This window comes from Urocitellus parryii, chromosome 2, assembly GCF_045843805.1.
Source record: "Urocitellus parryii isolate mUroPar1 chromosome 2, mUroPar1.hap1, whole genome shotgun sequence".
NCBI lineage: Eukaryota > Metazoa > Chordata > Mammalia > Rodentia > Sciuridae > Urocitellus > Urocitellus parryii.
This window is the reverse complement of record NC_135532.1, coordinates 32,543,747-32,562,248: the sequence shown is the minus strand read 5'-3', so window position 1 is coordinate 32,562,248 and position 18,502 is coordinate 32,543,747. Positions and strand designations below refer to the sequence as shown.

General features: G+C 34.5%; 1 pseudogene; it reads right to left on the bottom strand.

Moving 5' to 3' along the window:
* Positions 1-2,492: 2,492 nt before the first annotated feature.
* LOC113200302 (elongation factor 1-gamma pseudogene) lies at positions 2,493-3,826 on the bottom strand (annotated as a pseudogene).
* Positions 3,827-18,502: the final 14,676 nt, after the last annotated feature.

Sequence of the window (18,502 nt, the reverse complement as noted above, 5' to 3'; positions counted from 1 at the left end):
ATCTGAGTATTCAAATTAAATTTTACAGTTTTGTTGTAAAAAATTGTTTAAAGACAGAAAAATCTGTATTATATAACTTTTTACAGTATATAAACCCATTTCTACAAAACATTATATGATATGTATATTACACAACATAATAATTTATAATATATTCAATAGAATATTACTCAATTTCTTCAAGAAATTGTCCAAATATCTCTCAATGATGCTCTCCTAAATGCTTTTCCTAAAATTGCAAATTGGCTCTCTCTTGATATTCAAAATTCCTTTTCCTATATATTTGCTTCTTTGCATAGCCTTATCATCATCGAACATAGTACCAAATTTTTTATTGATAATGTTTGGTAGGTATCTTTTATTTTTCCTCAATATTTCCTTTCACAAATTGCTTGATGTCCATGGTCGTCAGTTTTCTGTTCATGGCTATATCTCCAATGTCTACAGCTAAATTTTTTCACATACTAATTCTTAGTATTGTATTTGTGAATAAATATACAAAAATATATCTAAATGAGAATAAAATTTATAGAGGGTTATTATCCAAAATATTGGTAAGAGTCATTTACAGGTGTTTCATAATAATATAATTTAATATAATTTCATGTACCTTATAAATTCTTAACATTAATATTTACAATCAGAAAAAATATTTTTGAAATCAATATTTGTGCAGTTATTGTTAAAAAGCTATTGTTAGGGGTTCAGTTGATAGAGTGCTTGCCCCACATGCATAGGGCCCTGTTCAATCCCCAGCACCATCAAAAAAAGAAAAATATTGTTAATGAAAAAAATATGTAAATGGCAGGGAATCTGTAAATCCTTACATATAACAACCTCCAGGTCCTTTTCAGACTACAGGGGACTTCCAAATGGCCAATTTATCCATCATTGATTCCAGCCTCAGTGATTTCAGTTATTCTCTTTTTTCCTCCACTTCTCACATCTGTTAGACTTAAAACACCTCTGCGGATGAGTCCCTCTGATGTTCACTTCTTCCTTGTTCTCTTCTCCTTCTCCCGTCTTCGCTCACCCACACTCCCCAGCCAGCCATCTCCTGGAGTTCATTCCTTTTCCCTGTCTCACATATCCCACAGAGGGCCTTGCATAGAACACTGGCTTCTTATCACCTCATCAAGACAGGAATATATGATTTTTTTTTCACCCATTGCCCTCCATGGTGTCTGGAATGAAAAGTACAATTACAAAATAAAGCATGCATTAGGAGTAAAAATCTGAGTTTTTTTTACTCACAGTGCAGTCCACCCTGAAGAAGACAGCCATGCCTTAGCCCCAAAGACAAACTTCAGGAAGGGGAAATTCAGCACCTCCCTCTACTCCTCAGAATTAGTTTCCTAATTCTGGTCTGCCCTAAGTACATCCTTTGCTTTCTCCTCTGGTGTCCTTGGGCATTTCTTCACTGTGTCCTCCCCTTTTTATATAATCATCCTGCTTATTTGATTTAATGTGTCTCCAGCCTTCCTGTATATCACTTGAGGTTCGTTTTCTTGTTTTTGTTTGTTTGTTTGGTCTTGTGTGTTTGACTGATTTTCTCAATGAACTCATACTAGGACATCTTCCCTGTCGCTATACTTTTCACATTTGCAATCAATCTCCACCCACTGTCCGTCATTTCCAGTGGAACCAGACACCACAGCCATAAGAAGAATGTTCAAATGATTAGACAACATTTATTGGATACTTGTTATACGACAAAACCTGCTGAGCACCTTGTGTGAATCTCTGTGACAATTCTGTGAGGCGGATAAGTATTTTATCTAAATTTTTAGAGACTAGGAAACTGTCACAGAGAGTTTGTCCAGAATAGTGAAGGGAATTTGAATTCACATTGTAGAGCTGCAGAATCTGAACTCTTTATCATATGCAAGATTACTAAAAATTAACACTTTGAGCAAAAGGAACAGAAGTTATCTCAGGGGTGAGAGGAGAGTTCTCAGGCATCAGGGGATGTCACTGCTTATGTGATAAGAGGATAGACACTGACTCTAAGGGAAGGACTACTTTTACTTAGAAGACATTACTTTCAAAATGATATCACAAGGTAAATATGCAGATAAAAACTTGATAAGAATTTATTTTTCCTTCAGATATATATGAGTTGTATTTTTATTTAATACAAAAATTGTTAGAAGTCAGAGACTGCTATAATACTGATGGTATCAAACATAACAGTATGAATTTATATAAAATCTCACTATAAAGATCACATACTAATGTATGGCATCTAATGAGAAGCAGTCTCAGGGAAACTGGGGAAAGGCAACTCTTTCATAAACACTGAGGATTTTAAGTATTTTGAGTCAATAAGATAAGCTCCTTAATGTGTTAAGATTGTTCAACATCTGCTTAAGGGAAAACAAAACCAAGAGCACATAATCTTCAGGAGTTTCATGACATCAAGTATACCTATGCCTTTTAATCCTATGTAAATAATATATATTTTTTCAATGTTCTGTTTCTTTTAATGACCTTCATCTTCCTGAAGGGCAGGTGCAGGAAGCTAGGCGATGGCAAGAGAATTTGAAGATCTTGCCCTCGTTGAAAGCTTTGCCCATATGCTGGAAGTCCTCCTCCCAAGAAAAGAACTCGGGAACTAGCGTCTGGGTATCCTCACTGCCAGGCTTCAGCTTCCACCATGTATATGACTCCTAGTCCACCTGCCAATCTGGAAAGACAAGCTCCTGGCCACTGGAGACCCACACTCCAGAAATGGAGCTGCTATTGTTGGTTCCAAAGAGGATGACACTGGCAAAGGCGTTCTTCCTCAACTGGTCCAATCACTGAAACAATCCAGGGATGAAGTTGCAACTCATGAAGGTCTGGTTGAGCTCTTCAGGAAAGTAGTACTCAGTGTATCACAAAGACCAGCCATTCTTTTCAAAGTGCTCCCCAAAATACGGCAGAGCCACAAACAGCATGTCCTCATTGGTATACTTGTGTTTAAATTCATCCAATACAAAGGAACTCTTAGGCAGTGAGCAAAGGGGTCCTAGGCCTTGGGCTCAGCAGCCAGCATCTGCTCGCATCTCTCCATCCCCTCCTCTGGAGCTGGGGCAGCTGCCTTTATCTCCTCTTTCAGCTCCACCTGGGACTTCTGCTTCTCTTCCCACAAAGGCTCTCTTATCATGGGGGTGTCCTTTTTAGGCTGACTCTCTGCAAACTAAGGCATCTTCTCACACAGTTTACCTCCCCCAAGACAGCCCAGAAATGGGGCTTATTAATGTAGGTAAGGAACAAGCAGTTAGTAATGGTAAAGGCCTGGCAGAAAGAAGGCCTTTCTTTCTTAGAAGACCCGTTGATAGAGCCACAACAGGGTGCACACAACTGTGATATCAGCCACTGTCAGTCTGTCACTCACCAGGAAAGTTCTTGTCTTCAGCTGAGCATCCAGAAGCCCCAGAATTTGCCTTACCTCCTCCATTGCATTTTCAGTGGCCTGTTCGTTGTGGTGTGTGATGCCCAAGGTAGGGGACACCCAGATAAAGGCTGGGGGCAGTATGTCAGTATCAGCAAAGCTCACTTTCACTATCACCTACTGCACCACCTGGGCTGCCGCCTCTGGAGCACTTCCCTGCAGTTCCTTATGGCACACATAGTGGACAATGGCATTGCTCTCAAACACACAGAATCCATCATCACCCTCAAGTGCTGGAACCTTGCCAGCAGAAAATTTATGGAGAAACTCAGGGATGTGGTTGGTTTGGCCAAAATGGAAATGCAGTAGTGTGGAGAGCACTTGGACATGAACCCCACTGTACGGAGCAGAGATGAGGTCCTTGAAGGCCTTCCTGTTTTCAGCCACCATGGTGATTCTGCAGAGAAAGGGGCTGTAATAACATATTAAAGTGAATATCTTCATTGGTGATTTCATGATTCCCTGTATGTTGTCTCTTTTCCTGAAGAGTTCAAGCTTTACCTTCAGGTTCCTTATGACACACTTTGGCATACAATGGGGAAACTACTGGCATCAAAGAATGGAAATGTATCTCCACTTAGCCTTACTTTAGTTTATCAATGTTGGTTTTCATGGCTACTGTATTTTTTGTTTTAAAACTACTGCCTTCCCTCCCGGTGTTACTTTTTAGTAGAAACATGACTGTTATGGTTTACATATGAGGTGTCCCCCAAGAGCTCATTTTTGAGACAATGCAACAAAGTTTAGAGGTACAATAATTGTGTGATGAAAGCCTTAACCTAGTCAGTAGATGAACCTAGTCAGAGTCTTAACCACTAATGGTGGGTTAACTGGCTGTTAACTATAGGCAGGTTAGCGTGTGGCTAGAGGAGATACATCACTGGGGGTGTGCCTTTGAGGTTTATATTTTGTCCCTGGTGAGCAGAGCTCTTTCTCCTTTATATTATTCTTGTCAGGGATTTTGGTCACAATAATAAAAAAAAATCTGATAGAACAGTGGCTGAGAAATCTGAGAGTATTCACACAGGGTCAAGCCTTTCAGGCTGTCTTCGTGCTCAGTTTCATTTCTAGCCCTGTCCTTCCACTCACTGAATCTCTTTCCTCAATTTTCTCTGAGAACTTCTATCACACTCGTTATTATCCTTTAGATCCTTCTCACTTATTTTTGGGTCTACACTGTTTCCCTACTAAGCTTCCTACTTTCAGTATCTCTTTGTCATTTCATTTGTAAAAATTCAAAGCATTCTTTTACTCCTAAAACCCAGTTCTGGGAATGCCACTCTGTTGTTCAGTGACTTTGAACGCCCAACTGTAGAAGGAAGTCTTAACTTCTATTCAGGCATACAAAATGCGCTTTGGAAATTGACATTAAGGTAATCTCACGGACACTGTATACACAACCCTGAATTGTTTTGCTCCTAATTTCCCAGACATGTGGGGCAATATTGACCACATTTCTTTCATCATCACACTGAGGTCTCAGCTCAGATCCCACACTGTCTACATTGCCATCTTGATCCGCCCTGCCAACGATTCCCTTGTCTTCTGATCTCTCACTCTGCTAAGGTGGAAACCCTCCTTTGTCACATATTACAGAAAATCCTTCACCCCTCCTGAATTAGTTCATTCAGCAAACATAAAGCTGCATATTCATACCATTTTTTTTTCTAGAAAATTTCAAGCTTTAAAGTGCTGCATTTTTTCATCTTTGAAGACATTTCATTCAGATTATATTTAATGAATGATGATGGAAATAAATTCATTCATTTGTTCAAAAATATTTTGAATGCTTTTCAACTAATTATCTTGAATCAAAGTTGTACTGCCTCCAGTTGTGAGTCAATACAATTGTTTTCCATCTTTAACAGTCATTTCTAAACAATAAAGCTGTAAACAACACATTGGGAGGGAAAAAAATAGCCTCAAAATATTCTCAAGCTGTTGCTCATCTGTGCACATCTGTTGGTGGTTATTAGTCACAGAAAAATATCTAAGAGTTTACACGTTTTATTTAAATTCTCCTTCAAAGTTGCTTCATGTTGGCCAACCATTATGAGATACTGACTACACTAGCCTTTCCATGAGAAAATATTGCTTCCTGCTCTGACTCTTCCTGCTTGTTTTTCATATTGGTAATGTAAGAAAGCCCATAATCAATATCAGAATGAATACAATTCCGAGAACTCCAGATGTCCTTCTTTCTTTCCTTCAGACAGAAATATTTCTTTGAATTTCTAGTTTGTTTTCCATCTTGTGATTCTGAGGGGTTATAAACTTTTTATAGTGTGTTGTTAATGAGCAGTTGCATTTGGCCAAATGATGGCCCTACTATAAAATTAATCCCACTAATGAAGACTCAGTTGCAAATACGAGCTACTGATAATTCATAAACCTGTTAAATTTTATTCTTTGAGTTCTGCAATTGTTATTTATTCTTAGGCATGTTAATAAATATTTGCCAGGTCTGTGCAGAGTACATGCAAATGAATGGGCACAGAATGCAGAATGATACTAAATTTAATGTGGTATGCCATTTCTCTCAATTTCATGAGTCATTACAAATAGGTAGAAAAAGGCTTAATTTAACCCTCACAACGAATTGAATATGACATTATTTTGCCTACATTTGTCAGCTACATATTCTCATATATTTGTTAGTTAAGATTCATTATCTTGCAACCCCCCCCCCACAAAAACCAACAATAAATTGATCAAAACACTAATTTTCTATTTATATACTAATAAATGTATTCTAATAACTCACAAATTTCAAGAGCAAGCTGTAGACCACAAAAGTAGGAACTGGGACTGGAGTCTCAATGCAAAAAAGCTCTATCTCTGTTGATTTTTCTAATTGCTTTTGTTTTACATTTGAAATTTTTTTGTTTTTATTTTTTAGGGAGAGGCTATTGTTATTGTTTCTATGTATTTCCATAGTGTGGAACATGGCTACGGATAATCTCATTCCAGAAACCCAAGAAGAAAGGAAGGCTTTATATTTCATTACCAATGTGGGAGGTCGATTGGTTGTCTGTGAGTTAAATATTCACTCTTTGGACCAGTCACTGTGGGCAGGAGACTGTGGTGATAAGATTGCATATACTTTCCATCAAGACTCAGATCCCTCCCACAAAACAGCAATCATTATGTACAACAAATTATAATGTATTGAGGATTCCTCTGCTGCCTTCAGCAGAGAAGAAGCACAGTAACTAACATAGAAGAATAATCAGGAAAACCCATACTTCACGGAGATAGTTTGAATGAACAAGATGAGAGCTCAATAGTGTGATCTTATTTCAATATTCATGGTTAGGTAAAATTAAGTTCCCAGATACATAATGGAGTAGTAGCAGTTCCTAGTTCCACTCAAAATGAGAGATGAAATGTGCTAGAGGTTCCTACAACTGCCTTCCATCTGTCACTACAGATGTTGTTCTGTCTGTGTCTTTATGTCATGTCTCTTGAATCTTCCTATATATTTTTTTTCTAAACCCATTTTCTTAGTCCAAGTAGGATCTCTCAATGAGAGTTATGAGAACTTTTATTCTAATTTTTTTATTAATATATTTTGTAAAGCAAAACAATCTCTTAAAACACAAATCACTCCTAGAAATATGAGAAATATATAAAGATATGCATCAATTATGAAAAATCATCAAAGCCTTATTTAGTCCTTTTCTTACCTAAGTGTCCTTTTCTATGCCTAGGTGATCTTTAAAAATCACTTTTTATCAATTTATTTTTCTTATCGGTTTGTGCCCCCTCAGAAATTCATACGTTGAAACCTAATTCTAATGGTTTGATGGTAGGAGATGAAGCTTTGGGGAGATGCTTAGGTCATGAGGGTAGATTCCTTAAGAATGGAACCATTGCCCTTCTAAAATCTTGGGATCTCTACAACCATCAAAGTGTAGATATAAATTACATTTTTGGACCTAGGAATTTAGAATTTAAAGAAACTCTGACTAGAATAGAAACTTTGATTTATGCATGTACTGCCCCAGGAATATATTTTAAAATGACAAAAGTGCATTAGATTAGAGAAAAGGAAGAAGAAATATGCAGCCTGAAGAACTTTATCAACTGGAGATTAGCTAAGAGAGGAGGAAGAAGGAGGAAGAAACAGCAGCAAGAGAAATGGGAAACAAACCAAGGTCATAGTTTCAAGGGATGCAAATGTGTCAAGAACAGAGTGCTCACATGTGCTGAACAAGATTCTTGTAGAACCACATTCACTGACTGGTCCAATACAGATATCACTGTGGGCCATGTTGAAGATGATATTGAGAACAGAAGAAAAGAGCAGATTGACAAGTAAAGGAAAAGTAAGAGAATTAAGATGTGACTAAAGTCAATAATGAAGATATGGAATGATTCAATAATGAGGAATCGATATAAATTTTAAGTGTTATATGAAGCAACATACTTCATATTACAATTTGTTGATAAAAATTTTGTGAAAGATTCAAAGTTTATCTCAAAGATCTTATTAAAATCCCCTGTATATCTACTTGATATAAGTATGGATACAATACTTCGTTCCCATTTCTTCATTATATACCTCAATTTTTCTTACCATAATTTATCATCTGGATTATTATATTAGCCTTGTACTGCCAGTATCCTTTCTTCCCCATTATCAGCAAATCTTAAAAATCACAAGTATGGTCATCTCCGTTCAAAGCTTAAAGTTTTCATGTAGCTTTCAAGATAAAAGCCAAACTGTTCTTTATAATCGTTCTGCATCCACAATATCTTGGTCCCAATTTACTCATAATGCTCCATCTTCCTAAAGTATAACTGTATATTCAATATATTCTACTTCATATTTCTGCATATGCTTAGAAACCATATTTGCTTAGAATGTTCTCTGCAATAATCCCCAAACTCAAACCACACTCTTCAATACACATTCTTTCATATAAACATATCTTTTATATGAAAGAGTGTGTGTATTTCTCTTTTATATGAAAGAGTGTGTACATCTAACTACCCTTCAGCACTCAATTCAAATGTTATCTACTCCAGTATGTTTTCCTTAACCCATCAGTGAATTTTAGATTATGATTCCACAAAGTATATTTGCCAGTAATAGCACTCATTTAATTTATCATATAACGTAATGCACTGATTTTCCTGTGAGAGTGAAATTAGAAGGTCCCCCCATGAAAGGATACTTCATGGTCCTTAGAGTTCCAGAGCATAAGATACCACCTAGAAATCCTTCTGAACATAAAAGATAGAAAAATAACTGGAAGGAAGCCTATTGGAGAGAGAAAGGAAGGATGCTGAAATTGTGGTAATTCTCCAAGTAAATATAAGTCCTAATATACCAACCTATTTGAGAACTACTTGTTAGAGTGAATGTCCATTCCTGGGGAGCAAAAGGGAAAAAAAATTCATTATTTTGTTTATGGGTCTGAAATCATACCTAATTAAAAGAACACTTTGTTTTTCTTAACATAGCATATACTAAGAATTGCAGATGTCAGATTTTGGCACATTTGCAATACACTTACCAAACAAAAATTTTAAATTCAGGACTTGAACCAGATAGAAGATTGGAGAAAAATAAAAAGTAACATTAATGATAACCATATTTTCTTCAAAACAAGCTGCACATTTTTTGAAGAAAACTGTTACTCCATATGGTCTGCTCATCCAAGTGAAATAAACACTGCAAGTTTTGATGTAAATTTTTTAATCTGAGTATTAAAACTACAAGGAAAAAGTCTGAAGGCTTTGCTTATCAAAGAAGACAGCAAAATAACAACAAAAATTTTTTGGCACAGTCTTATACAGGTATTTTCAAAATGAATTAAGCTTTAAAAGGTTGCATTCTATTCCCTTCTGCTAGGCAAAGTGTTTTCCTACTCACATTTTCTAATTATAACATCTTCTGTTCTCTCTTCAAATAAATAACAGATAACAGAGCCATCTATCCACTACAAATAAACAGACTTCATTCTTCAAACTCATGTAGGGAAAAGGGAAAAGAAGACTATCATCCATCTCTCATTCAGTTGATCTTTTGATTGGTTTACAGTTCTCAAATTTATAGAACTTGTCATTTTCTGAATTACTTTCAAATTATATGTTTACTGAAAGGTTAGTTTCTGAGAGGACACGCCATCTTGCTAAAGGAAAACTTGAAGAGACTCTCACACAATATAATTCTACAGCTACAATTTTTGAAATGAAACAAACTAATTTTTATTTCTCCTGTTTTCCTACTTTTGAAATGTCTGAATAAATTTATTGTCATCCTCTGCTCCCAGTGAGGCCACTTCATTTTTTTGTTCAAACCCGTGCTGTGTCCCTCTCCCTTTAAGATAGCAAAACTCTCCTGCATCTCACCCATGCTCATATCACCTACTCAGTTCTCACCCTTTTCTTAAACCAGGCTCAGATCAAAGAGAGAAATGAACTGTCGACCTAACGCCTGATTCTTCTCAAAACAGTCCTGTCATATTGGTCACATCCAAGATGCAGAAATATCAAGTGTCACTACCATGAGATTTCATTATTTTATAAACAGCAACAAATGAACGCTTCCTCCTAGAGTGTAATTTGCATGTATAGAAAAATGTAAACACATTGACAGTAGTTTATTATTACGGAAAGGAAATGAAGAGAAATGAATACTTATTAAAGTTAAATTCATAAAATAATTTTCCCCAAATAATTTCCTCTGATCATAAATGCACTTTTAAAATTTTTAAATGTGTGATGTTCTTTTCTTTCTTCATTTACATGCTTGATTTTTTTTTTCGGGGTGGTGGGTACCGGGGATTGAGCTCAAGGGCACTAAACCATTGAACCACATCCCCAGCCCTATGCTGTGTTTTATTTAGAGACAGGGTCTCACTGAGTTGCTTAGCAGCTCGCTTTTGATGAGGTTGGCTTTGAATTTGCTATCCTCCTGCCTCAGCCTCCCAAGCCTCTGGGATCACAGGCATTCACCACTGTGCCTAACTTGATATTATATTTAATATCACTTTATTTATTGTCAGAATATTTTAAAGCAGACAAGATTCTCATTTGGATAACTCCAACAAACAAAATTTAATCTAAGTTATCCAAACACCTGATTTAGAAAAAAAAAACTATTGTTTTTTGATCAAACTTATACTAAATCTGTATCTGTGATATTTAATGTAATATAGTAAAATGGATAACTGGAGTAATTATATTTAAATGTCAAGACTAAATTCACTTCTAATGAAAGTGCAAGAGGGGGGCTGGGGTTATGGCTCAGTGACAGAGCGCTCATCTAGCACGTTCAAGGCGCTGGGTTCAATCCTCAGTATCACATAAAAATTTTTTTAAAAAAAGGTTAAAAAAAGTGCAAGAGGAAAGACTGACAGGGGAAGCAGAGTAAAATGCAGAAAAGAATAGTATTTTGATCTCCGTATGACCCATTACAAGCTCTGTTAAGTGTTTGAAAACTGATTTATTTCCATGCATAGGGGAAACATCAAATCCTTTGTTTTGGATCTGCTTTTTAGTTTTCTAAAAAAAATAACCATATTACTTTTGAGCAGCCACAAAGTTTCACAAACCATTATCAGAAAAGTCTGAGAAGTTCTTTGGGGGGATAAAGACAATCTAAACATTACCATTACTTGAAACCATCTGTGCAGAGTTATTATATATGAACCACTTTCAAGTTTCAGAAGCTATAGAGTAGAATCCTCAAGTCAAACACTGAGAACATGTGAAAGACTATATCAACAGCCATCAAGGTTTGTATAATACACAGGTAAGGAAAACAAACAAAAAGTGCAAAGTCTAGAGACCACATCAAGAAAATCAACATCATTGGGGTCATTTCTGGCTTTAGCACAATACATAAAGAAACAGAACCTACCATGAGTTTACAATACAAGGACACATCATCAATCACTTCACGATAAAAAATGCATCTCGTCTGTATTCCATCCCTAAAGAAAAACAAATACTCTTGTCATAGTCTACAATTTTACAGTAAATGCCAAGATGAAAAAGACAGCATATATATTATAAATAGAGCAAGTTCATCTATTGGCATGTGTGAAGTAGAAGAAAACAGTAAAAGTTTAGAAGAATCACAGGCATAATAGCAAAGGAGGATTCCAGTTCCTCAAAACTGCTAAAACTCTTGGCTATTAACTCTTTCATGTTACCTATTGTCTTATTCTTTCTCTTAGAACCTTTAATCTGCTTTCCCCTGCATTCACTTGGCCTTACAGCCATCAGGCATTGTAATTCTACACATAATTTAGTCATAACAGTAATTGTTTTATAGAGTCAATATTCATTTGTGTTTGCCAACATATTTACTTCATTTTGTTTTTTATTCTCCCCTGTTTTTCCATGTGTTTAACTTTTGTCCTGTCTGCCTGAAAAAAAGAAAAGAATCTTCTTAGTTAATTCCTTTGATTCAGGCTGGATGATGATATATATTCTCTTAATTTGTGTCTGTCTGAAACGCTTTATTTCATTTTCATTTTTGGAAGTTCTCTTGACAGTGTACAGAATTCTAATTTAGTAATTATTTTCTTTCAGCAACTAAAGAGTTCATTATATGGTCTTCTGATTTCCAACATTTATTTGAAAAGTTAGCAGTTTTGTTCCTTTGTTTTTTTTTTTTCTTTTCTGATTGCTTTTAAGATTTTTCTCTGGTTTGGGTTTTCAGAAATTTGTTTACTCAATATCTAGATGTAGTTATCTTTTTATTTAGCCAACTCTGGATTTATTAAGCTTTTTGCATATGCAGGTTGATACCTTTCAACAGTTTTGAAAAATTTTGGCTATTAACTCTTTCATATTATCTATTGTCTTATTCTTTTTCTTATTTGTCTGACACTTAAATTAAGTATATGTTACACAATTCCAACACGTCTAATAATTTTGCTCTGTTCAATGCATCTTAAGGATTTTACACTTTGTGCTTGAGTTTAGATTTGTCTTAAGAAGGAGACTGGCAGTGAGATTCAGGCTATCCTTCCCTTGACCTCCACAAGGTTGGCTTCCTAAAATTGTTCAAGTTGCACTCTGCCTCTTTAGAAGGCTAGTTCCAACCCTGTGGTCCAGAGCCAGCATACACCCTTGGATAACAACCTCACGATTCTAAGTTGTCATTCTAGACTGATACAACCACTAAAATTGTTACTTTAGCTTACTTTGCCCCCATAGGAACTTTCTGTTAGGAAAGCTCAATTATTAGCATGCCCACAGAATCAGCAAATCTCCCTGGGTACTGGGAACCATTGGTTCCTTGGAAATTACTGGAACACAAGATTCTCCATTCTCTGAAACATTAGTTCAGCTCATGCTCATTCCTTCTAAAGCTGTCTGTGCAATAGGATTGGAATAATGTATCCAATTTCTTCTTGTTTTAATGGAAATATTGGTCTGCCATTATTAGTTATGTCTCTCCTAAAAATAAAATTCTCACTCAGTGAGCAAAGTAATTAACTATATTTTACTTGTGATAGCCTGCCTTCCTCCATTTCTCTCTTCCTCCCTTTAATTAAAAATAAAATAAATACATACACACATATTAGGTATATATGAACCTATCTATCCATTCCATATAACAATGGTAACATTAAAATAATTTCCTATGCCAATCTTTTTTTTAATAGTAGGAAAGTGATCTTTCATATTAGTATATTTGATACTTCATTTTAAAGCTTCTTACATTCTATAGAGGCTCTCTTTTTTGGCACAAAATATGTATCCATATCCAACTTGTCTATTGGAACAAACTTTTATTAAAGAAGGAAATTTAGCTATTGATCAGTATCTTAAGTAGTCCCACAATTGACTTTTTTCTAATTAATCATGTTATCATTTAATTTATTTTCAAAATTGCCATAATTATCTTTAGTTGTCCTTTATTAACCCAAAGTTTGAGAATCATGATTTCAAATAATGTATGGCTGCCTTCCACTTTTGAAAAGACTCTGCTTTTGGAGGGATTGGGAGAAACCCAGAGAAGTGATTACTGGGTTACAACTGAAATCTATTCCATTCTGAAGGCTAGTTCCCCAGCTGTGAGGCTGTTGGATTTCACATTCATTAACTCTGAGAGCCTTTACAAATATCATTCGCATGTGTGCACAGTCTCATGAGGATTTGGTCTCTGACTTGACCAGTTTGAAAAGCTGACAAGCACAGATTCTTTAATAAAGAGCATCCAAACTAAACTATATCCTTCCAAGCCAGTCAGCGACTTGGACAAAAATGGCCAAATCCAGTCACTGGGTTTTAAATAGGGAAAAAAAAACATCATATGAGGAGATTTGACTCACATTCTATCAGATTCTGTGAGCTAAACCAACAGTTCGATTATGTGGGATTTTGTGAAATATATGTTACTTAATTTAAAAAAAAAAGAGGAAATGGAAGAAAAAGAGAGAGGAAGTAAGTACGTAAATAAATAAACAAATCATAAGTCACAGACAATTATGGTCTTTGCTTAGGTTAAATATTTTAAAATAATAATTAATAGAATTTACATTTCACAATATATTTTAAGCTTACAAAGTGCACCTACAAATAAATAAATATTTGGAATTTGAATACTTCATATGTATGAGAATAATCACAAAGGGAATTTAGTGATTTGTATGTTAATATTATACCCATGTGTTTACATAAGACCTCTAACCATGACTGATATTATAACATGTTCTTTTATTTATTTTTTGGATGTAGTTGGACACAATACCTTTATTTTATTTATTTTTATGTGATGCTGAAGATCAAACCCAGGGCCTCACACATGCTAGGCAAACACTCTACCGCTGAGCCACAACCTCAGTCCCTGATATTAAAACATTTAATAAAATAATTGCTGAGTGGTGAATGACAAGAACTTTGGAGAAGATTGCTTCTGGATTACTGATAATGTCTGATTTTTATTTTGGTTTTGAGTACTTTGATATATTCAAGTCATCAAAATCGAAGAACTTATACATCTAATGATTATTGTATTTTTCTCTATCTTATACTTCAGTTAAAACATTTAAATAGAACAAAATTATAGTAATAATATATGCTCCAAAAATTTGAAAAAAATTTAAAAAATATCAACCATACTTTCATCCAAAAGTTCAAGGCTAACACACATTTTTACTGTATATATTTCCAAAAGTTTTCTATTTACATATATGAAAATATATAATATACATATGTATATCTATAAGTTCTGTTATAATGAATGGATGGATAATTGGATGAGTAAATGCACTAATGAACTAATGAATAAACAACTCACCCTTTAAGAAATTTTCAGTACCTTCTCTATCATAATGTGATACTAAGGGAAAGATAATAATTTTTTCCCTATACTAGCATTTTGAATGAAGTCAATTCAAACCCAAAGTCATAATTCCAAATACATCACAATATTTTCTTTTAATATCATGGGAGGTAGCAGTTTGCACAGGTCACCACTGATGTTTCTTTTGGAAAGTTAAACTGCCTGCTTACCACTTTTTTATTCAGTCCATATGCCTTACTCATCCCTTGTGCTCTTTCAATGAAACTCCCCTTGAAGGCAGAAGCAGCATTTTAGTATTAATCTTAATGTGCTACTCCCTAGTTCCTAACACAGTGGTTTGCAAATCCTGGTTTTTTATACAATGTGTGACATGTACCTGACAAGAGCACTTGATATTATTTAGTACTTGGATATGACTGAAGAGTTCTCATCAATGAAACTCAGTGCACCAAGTCAATCAATTTGTTGGTTGCCAGTTTTGACACATGGTCTATACCTTTATGATTGAAAATAGGGAGAAAAAGTAGCCTCTGTTCTCAAGTATTATCTAACTTGACAACCAAAGGCACATAGATATGATTTTCCAGCTTTAAGAATATCTAGAGCAAAACAATATAAAAAATGTTTATGTACTGCTATGATAGAACAATCAAGAAATGTTTATGGAGGTTGGGAATGATTGGAGAAAATTAATTCTATAGATAAAGTGTATACTGTAAGAACAGAAAAATCATAATTTCAATAATACTTACACTGTAATTATAATCAGTAAATGGCAAAACTATCATTAATACTATATACTTCTCTTTCATTAGCCATACATGTGATTCATGGTTCAATGTAAAGTAGTAACTTCATTGGCACATGTCACAGCCTTGAAAGTCTTTAATTAGTTTAATCTGGTGGGAAACAATTGTTTTTAAAAGAGGTATTTAGATAAGCTTACACACTGAGGCAGGATTCTGTGCTGTGTGGCAATTTAGAATCTTTTAAACTAAAGTTTAGGGAACAAATGTGCGTACTTGTTTATACATCTCCAGAGAGATGTGAAAGGAATATCTGGTTGTGATTTGGGATCTTTACTGTAATTATAACTCTCTTTCTTTATTTCTGTAATTTAAAAAATTAATTTCAATATTGTTTTTAAAGATTTGGGTCTATAGTTTTCTTAACTCCAAATATTTCATATTATCTCTTCTACAATGTTAACATCAATCTCTAAATCATTGTCTTTTAATTGTTTTTAAAATGGGCTTCATGTTGAGCTCAACTTCATGTAAATATCTGTATGGTATATAAATATTTGAATTTTATTTTTAGGTATCTTTCTGATTCATAATATTTATTTCTTCTCCCTTTGGCAAATAATAAATTTAATAATATAATATAAACAGAATGCATTATTATTGGTCAATAATAAAACAAACATTACAATTACATAGCTAAACATAAATTAAATTTACACTAAATATCAATATATAATTAAATATAACTAATAAAATATAAAATTCACAAAATTGATAATTTTGGCTATAAGCACTATAGAAAGATTTCCATTATATTCACTTTTACAATATAGAGAAACACAGTAAATAGTTGAGCAATTATTCTGATAGTTTATTTAAAATGAATAAATAAAACCTAAGGCATTCAAAAAATTCATTTATTTAAATATCAAAAGCAAAATTACTAACTTAAATTTTAGAACAATTTCACTACACTTTTAAAAGCTAATAATTTTTCTTCATATAACACAATGACACACATGGTGGTTGACAGTTAATAACTTGTTTTCAACAAGATAAGCATCATATTGGAAAGACTTTCCTATTTCTACTCCCTTCTGTCTCTCCTCAGTCTTCTACTGTCTTGTTAAAGTTCTTCCAAAGAAGTTGTTTTTTTTTTTTTTTTTTGTACCAGGGATTGAACTCAGGGACACTCAACCACTAAGCCACATCCTCAGCCCTATTTTGTATTTTATTTAGAGACAGGGTCTCACTAAGTTGCTCAGCACCTCGCTTTCTTCTGAGGCTGGCTTTGAACTTGCAATCCTCCTGCCTCAGCTTCCCAAGCCACTGGGATTAAGGCATGCACCAGCAGGCCTGGCAGAAGGAAGCTGTTATCCCTATCTCTATCACACACTCATTCTTTTCCCAGAAGAAAAGTATGAAATAAAATTCCATTTCCAGCATGGCAATCAATCAATGAATAAATTTTAAAAGCAGTGGGGAAATGGGTGCTATTAGTGTCCAACCAAAGCCCTTGGTTCTTCAAGGAGCACTCTGCCTTATCCTTGTGCATCCCCCCTGAATTTGATTAGCTCCCAGTGGCACCAGGAACTCTCTAGTTGTCCTGCCCATGTCAGGATAGATCATACCCTGAAGCCCATTTTCATTACTAGTTCAAGCCACACTCTCCTGTCATGCTTCACCATTTTTAAAGCTGAATTTTCAGCTTTATTTCATGTCTATTGTTCAATTTGTTGAATCTAAAGAGGGGACAGGATTAATTGGTCTCCTTAAAACCCAAACCATATGACATGATACAAACACAGCCTAAATATGCTGTCTTAGAGTAACTATGTGTTCCTTCAAATGATTTGGAAACACTGGACCTGTAAAGAGATAATTGAAAGGTAGCTACAAAGACAAACAAAGAAAATCAAATGGAAATTTTATAACTCAGCAATAAAATGTTCATAATCAAAAATTTGTCAGGTGAGATTACAAGAGACTTCAGTAATGAAAGGATTAGTAATTACGAAGACAAAGTATTTGAAGTCACATGGAGAAAATGGATTGGAAAAAAAGAAAATAATAAAGCCTTAATCACCTATGACCTTCCAGAGGAAAGGAAAAGAAAACCTGGACAAAAGCATTAGAAGAAAAGTTCGCTAAAAATTTTCCACATTTAAGATAGGAGCAGCATGTAAGGCCACAAAAGTTCATCTAACTTTAGCAAAATATCTATAAAGAAAACCACACTAGACAAACATTGCAAAAACTAAAGAACAAAATCATAAAAGCAGACAAAACCTAATGCATATTTCATGGAGGGAAACAACAATAAAAATGACACCTGACTTCTGAATAAAAATGCAGGCTCGGGATACAGCTAACCAATGTTTTTAAATGTTATAAGAAAATAAAAACTTGTCAACCTAGTATTTTATACAGTCATTCTTTGGTATTAGAGAGCATAAGATGATTCCAGGAAACCCCACAGATAGCAAAATCAAGGATGCGCAAGACTCTAATTCAAAATGGTGGACTATCATCCTGCATGCTCTAAGCCATCTGTAGGTAACTTATAAAACCTAATACAATATAAATGCTATGCAAACAGTTGTTATACAGTTGTTATACATAGTCATATTCAGAGAATAATGACAAAAGGGAAAAGTCTATTTATGTTCAATAGAAACTGAATATATTTTTCCAGATATTTTCGATCCAAGGTTGGTTCAATCTGTGAATGAGTAGGGTTAAATGTATAATATAAAATATCTTTCAAAATTGAAGTTGAAAAGAAGGACATTTTTTGGATAAACAAAAGCTAAGGATTTTGTCATCCGTATATATTTACTATGCAAATAATATTAGAGGAAGTTCTTTTTTTTTTTTTTTTTTTTATTGGTCGTTCATAACATTACATAGTTCTTAATACATCATATTACATGGTTGATTCACATGGATTATGAACTCCCGCTTTTACCCCGTATACAAATTGCTGTATCACATCAGTTTCCCTTCCATTGATTGACATATTGCCTTTCTAGTGTCTGATGTATT